We start from the raw sequence: 6690 nt of genomic DNA, 5'->3' as shown, positions 1-6690 counted from the left end.
CACCATTACCACCATGTCCACCATGAGTATGTCATGCTTCACAGTCCCCAAACACAATCTGTGGCATTCACAACCACTGAGATGCTGATGTCTGAAGACATCTTCAACTGTAACCTTCTGGACATCTCTGTTCCTCCTTCTTGGCCGTCTTCCTTTCTCTCTTCCCCTTCCATTGAGGGAGACTCTGAACTGTGGTTATATCAACAGTAGAAATAAATCAGCTGAAGTGGACCAATTCTGTGCATCTATGGCTGTCCTGGGATCCGGGAGGGTGGTTTTGTGTCTAAGCGTCAGTGTTTTCGAGTGTCTGATATATCCCCAGCTTCGGAGGGGGCAGAGGGTAGAGCAGAGTGTGTGTGACTCAAGCCTGATGCGGTCCTCCTTCCATCCACACGTCCACACACATCATCAGGCTGAGGGCACGTCTGGGAGTGTGTCATGGGTGGCAGATACAGCCTTACTCTCATGGAGTTTACAGACTGGTGTGCGGCGGGCAGGTAAGCAGGGGTCACCATCCCCGATGGCAAAGTCTGTGATGGGAGTCTATGGCGACTCAAGTCACCCGGCAGCTTTCCTGGGTGGAGTCACGGGTCAGTGGGGACCTGAGAGCTGAGTGGGAGCTGGCCCAGGGGGCCGTGCCTGGGGGAAGGCTAAGAACAATGCTGTGTGGGGCATGGGAAGAGCACTTGGGGAAGAGTGTGGCCCGGCTCCTTCCGGTCGGATGAGGAGTTGGAAAGGGCACTGGAGGGACAGGGGTGCCTGTGGATGTCCAGGCACAGTACCATGCTGAAGACAGAAGGAACCGTGAGCTGTTTTAAGCAGGGAATAGCAGGGACAGGGCTGTGGCTCAGAAGCCCTCTCCGCCTTGCGTGTGTAGAATGACTTGGGGAGGAAGGGTACGAGCCCAGAATTCCAAGTGATGATGAGAATTGTTCCCTCCGTGGAAATCCCAGAATTCCTTTCTTTGTGCTCTGAAGAACAAAGCATTGATGGACACTCACGTTCTGGTCTCAGGTAGGCCAGTAGGTGACCCTTGGCAAATCCTCTCTCCTCATCTTGGGTGATAGAGTGAGACTCTGACTCAAAAAAAAAAACAAAAAAACTGAGTCAGTTGGTTTAGAAGTCTCCTTAAGACATATTGTTGAGATCAGTTTTCAGAATGATATTGTATGGCAGCATTTCTATTAAAACATATATTCACCTGAATATGTATAAGTGCTTAGCAAAAAGGCAGGCATGATGTTCCAGAACCTTCAGAGGCAGCTGGGTTGGAGGAGCCACAGATGCGGTTGAGGTCGAAGAGTGACCTTTCACATCCAACATCACATTCTTGTGTAGCCTTTCTACTTTTACAAGACACATTGATGTCACCTCTGAAAAAGCCACTTAATACATGAGGCTGGGAGAAGGAACTTCGGGAGGTGGGCAGCGGCCCTCAGCCCCGAGGCAGGGCCTGTGGCACTGATGGAGGGGTGCATTCCACTCAGGACAGTGTCTCCTCACTGGCTGCTTCCACCAGGGGCAGTGGGGGATACAACACCTGACTTGGACTCTGAACCTGTGCGGTGGGACCCAACTCTGTCCCCTGTGCAGGTGGCTTAAGCTCCCACATCTCTGTTTCCATATCAGCTGTGCAGATCTAATAAGCCATAGGTCCCCAATTTGGGGGCGGGCCCGGATGTGTATGCAAATACACAAGTAAGGGGTCTTTATTGCAGTGCCATAGGGTGGAAAGAGAACTTCAAGAAGAGGCCAAGTGGGAGAGGGCAGAAGTGAGGGGATGGGAAGGGAGTGGCCATTCCCTGTCACTCAGCATCTCATTTATTGTCATTAGCTCACCTTAAGGTATTATGACTGAAAGGTGTTACCTATAGAAACTTCAAAGAAACCTGGCTTATTCTTGGTTTGGTCTTTTTGCCTCAGCATAACCATTGGAAAGTCAGACATTCTATTGCAGACTAAGCAGCAGCCTATCCCATGCCCCCTTGGCAAATCTCCATCAGATGCAAGACCAGGACAGCCCAACCTTTCAATTCATGGTTTAACATAATCATCTCTAGTAAACTTTTAGGTTCCTTGTCAAGGCTGAAAGAGCAAAGATCACCCTTTGGCTGGTCAAAGTCATAAAAGTAATAATACTGACCACTTCTGGTCAAGGAATTTGTGAATTGCAAATGTCTAACATGTCTCTTGCAAGAAACCCCCACCTTAACCTAATCAGCCCTTTGTGACCCTACCATGGCAGCAATCATGTGACTAACCCCCCCCATCTGCCTGCTGTCCATCACCTGACGTCAGTACCTGCACTTGCCTCCCCTTTGTGATGACAGTAGCAGACCACACCCAATCACCTTAATGATCTTCCCCCCATCAAGGGGAATGGTTAAAAGGACTCAACCACAAGCAACCAGCGGCCATTGCCTTGCTAAACTCTGGTGTGGCCATGTGCTCTTTGAGCTATGGCTGTCACCATGCTTCCTGGCTTTGGTCCCCTCCCCCACCTTGGGGAGGTGAATTTTCTTTCTCCCTCCTCTCTCTCTAATTTACTTTTAAATAAACTTTTCTTTCTTTACCTCTTTGTGTGTTACAAATCTTTGTGTTACTCGGATCTCTGGGTTACCGGTGCTGCGCTCCTCCCCTCCCTATCCATCCACCCACCCTCCCCCATCCATACCCTAACGATGACCTCCATTTTATGGATGAAAAGCGAGGTTCGGTAAGCGACTCTTAAGAGGCAGAATGTGACCCCAGCGCGGGATGGCGGAGCCCCTTCTCTGCGTGTTGTGGCGGGTGTCCAGCCCCTGTTTGCAGGTCTGTGGGTGACAGTGCCTGGATGCCAAGATTCTAGGTGATTGCCTATGCCAGGGCTCTACAAGTAGGCGTTCCCCAGAGGGGGTCTCCCCACTGCTCGGGCAGCCAGCCCACTGGTGCAGCCTCCCGCTGTGGGCATGTCCTGGATCAGATGCTGGGGCAGAGAAAACTGACTCTTCCGACTAGAACCTCTCCCCACTGCCCTCTGCAAATGCCCTCCACCCATCAAATCTGCACGAAAACTCAGCTCCGAGCTCCCCATCTGCGGAAACCTGCAGTTAGCACCGCCTTTTGGAAGCAAAGCCTATGCGGCACAAGATCAGAGGATTTGGTACTTGGGTTGCTAGTGTTCAAGAGAAAGATTTGCACGTAGTAAAGAGGATTTGTGTTCCCCCTGGAAGGCACAGGCAGAGAGGGGTCTGTGGATTTGAACTTGGCCACACAACAGTCTCTGCCCCATCATTTAGGTCACTTAGAAGAGGGAGTGATTTCTCAGCCCTTATTTATCCAGAATGTTGTTAGTGGCCCAGGTTCAGTTAGTTGAATTGATTTCTCACCCTTCCATTCAAAAGAAGGTGTGGAGAGGCAAATAGGCGTCAGGGCTTGGCTTTAGGTCAGCCCCTCTGACTGCTCTCTGGAATAACTCAGCCGCTGGGCCGTGGGCTTCATTTTTTGAAGACTCTTTGCATCTGTGGCCTTCTTCTTTTTACCTGAAAATGACTGGAAAACCCTGTGCAGGAGAGCCAAAAAGCCGGGAGCTGCCTCCAAGGTCTATTAAGGGAGAGATAATGGAAGCAGGAGGGATAGGTGGCATTTTATTTTATTTTTTTAATTTAATTTAATTTTATTTTATTTTATTGAGTTGGAGTCTCACTCTGTCACCCAGACTGGAGTGCAGTGGCCACTCCCAGCCATCACAGCCTCGACCTGCTGGGCTCCGGCAAACCTTCTACCTCAGCCTTCCAAGTAGCCGGAACTACAGGCGCACGCTACCACGCCCGGCTAATTTTTTATTTATTGTAGAGATGAGTTCTCGCCAAGTTGCCCAGGTGGGTCTCGAACCCGCGGGCTCAGGCAATCCACTCACCTCAGCCTCCCAAAGGCGCGGGATTACAGGCTGAGCCACCGAGCCCGGCTGATAGGTGGCATTTTAACAATCAAACTCTCCTCTTCAGGTCCTATTTCTGGTCTTGAAAGCCTGATCCCCTCTCACCTGTGGGGCCTTGGTCCAAATGCTTAATTCGTTGTTTAGGGCCTGTATGTCCCCAGCACAAGTGCACACTTGCTCCTACACAATTGTTTTCCTTGCTTTCCTCTAAACCCCTGACTCCTCTAGCCTCTTAATCTGTGTTTCTCATTCAGGCCTAAGATTTCTCTGTGATAATTGTACAGCCACACACATGCACACCATTTCTAGAATGACCATTGAATAACCTATTTCTACCCTAGAATTTCAATGTCAGCATATTTACAATCACGTTGGGGCCAGGCAAACACCAAATGATGTCAGTGTGTTCTGTATAGGTTTTATGGATAGAAAAAAAAAAGCAGGGCCTGACATGGCACCCGGTGAAGGTATTTAACTGAGAACTGGACTCTTTCCAGTCACGGTGTGAGAGGGTTTGTCAGTAAAGCACGTTGAGTTCCGTGGATTCATCTCTACGTGCACCAGCTTGCAAGTACTGTCATAAATAAGCCATGAAAAATGTTTTGTTTCCAAATCCGGCAATAATTAGATTAGGCACTTATTTAATTAGGACTTAAATAATTCCCCAACACTATCTTCAATGCCATAAAGTAGCTTTTGAGAGTTACCAAGGGACAAGACACCTCATTAAAATTGGCATTTGCAGATTGCTCATGGAAGGTTTCAGTTCCGTGCAGGCTATGAATATCCAGCATTAGTAAATAGGGCCTTGGCAGAACTGATACCACTGGATGCACATCTTCGTTTTTTTCAAAGATTCTGGGCATGCATTTTATTTTTCAATTCCTTGATTAAGATACAATTAACGATGATACAGTTCATTTTTTTCAAAATGAAAAAAACCTTTATTTTTCAAAAACTGCCTTAGCCTGTAAATCCCATGGGGCTAGACAGTGTCTGTCATGGTCACCATTGCCTGAGCTAGCGTATAAAACGTGCTTACTAAAAAACAGGTTTAACAAATGTCTTCTGCCCCAAGTACAATGACAACATCGGGCACAAATCAGACATTTGAGGAGATGAAAAAGTGCACAGAGTCAGTATTTTCCACCGCCATTAAAAATAGCTAGTAATTCATGTATACAATTTCATGGATTTTTTAGAGTATTCAGGGTTGTGCAACCATTGCCACATCTAATTTTAGACACTTTTACCCCCCTCCACCATAAAGAAACCCCATTCCCACTTAGCAGTTATTCTCACCCTCACTCCATCCCCAGCTCTCAACCCAGTCAAATCCTCCAGGCTAGAATGTCACAAATCTTCCTGTCTCTATGAATTTGCCTATTCTGGACATTTCACGTACAGCTGAAACCTATTCCATGTAAGACGAAGATCCTGGAGCCCTTTATGAAAAGCCACTTCCACTTAATAAATAGCAAGCATATTTTCTCTTCCTTGTGATTTTCTTAATAACATTTTCTTTTCTCTAGCTTCCTTTGTGGTAAGAATACTCTATACGATACATATAACATACAGATATGTGTTGATCACCTGTAATGTTATCAGTAAGGCTTTCAGTCAACAGCAAGGTTGTTAGTAGGTAAGTTTTTGAGGAGACAAAAGTTATATGTGGATTTTCAACAACACGGGGGGGGCTCAGCACCCCAACTCCTGATTTGTTCAAGGGTCTACTGCAAATAAAATCAGACAACATGTGGTCTTTTGTGAGTAACTTCTTTCATTTATCGTAATGTTTTCAAGATTCATTCATGTGTGGCATGCGTTAGTAGTTTTATTATTTTTTATTGCTGAATAAGATTCCATTGTATGGATAGAGCATATTTTGTTTACTCATTCATTCGCTTTAATGTGTCTATTTGTGGCTATAATGAACAGTAATACTATGAATGTTTGTGTACAAGTGTTTGTGTGAGTGTATATAGGCTTTTGATTCTGTTGACTATATATCTTAAAAGTAGTGTTGCTGGGTCACATAGTAACTCTATGTTGAACACTTTTAGAAACTGTCCAACTGTTTTTCAAAGTTGCCACACCATTTTAAATTCCTACAAGCAATGTATATAGGTTCCAATTTGTTGATATTTTTCCCACTGTTCCTATTATCTGACTAGTTGAACCTAGTGGGTTCAATATGGTGTCTCATTGTGGCTTTTTTTTTTTTTTTTTTTTTTTTGAGTTGGAGTCTCACTCTGTCACCCAGACTGGAGTGCAGTGGCTGCTCCCGGCCACCGCAGCCTCGACCTGCTGGGCTCCGCTTCAGCCTTTCGAGTAGCCGGAGTTACAGGCATGTGCTACCACGCCCGGCTGATTTTCTGATTTATTGTAGAGATGAGGTCTCGCTGCCCAGGTGGGTCTCGAACCCGCGGGCCCAGGCGATCCACTCACCTCAGCCTCCCAAAGGCGTGGGATGACAGGCTGAGCCACCGAGCCCGGCTTCATTGTTGTTTTGATTTGTGTTTCTTTGGTGAATAAGGACGTTGCACACCTTTTTATGTACTTGTGGCCATTTGTATATACTCTTTGGAGAAGTGTCTGGTCACATTCTTTGCCCATTTTAAAAACTGTGTTATTTGGCTTTTTACTAGTGAGTTGTAAGATTTCTGTATAAATTCTGGATACAAATCCTTTATAGATATATAACTTGCAAATACTTTATCCCATTCCATGGGAGCAAACATTTTATTAATGTCAAAATTTAGATGGAACAA

Source organism: Carlito syrichta, unplaced genomic scaffold (genome assembly GCF_000164805.1).
Source record: "Carlito syrichta isolate Samal-C Ts95f unplaced genomic scaffold, Tarsius_syrichta-2.0.1 Scaffold123370, whole genome shotgun sequence".
NCBI lineage: Eukaryota > Metazoa > Chordata > Mammalia > Primates > Tarsiidae > Carlito > Carlito syrichta.
This window is presented reverse-complemented; position numbering follows the sequence as displayed.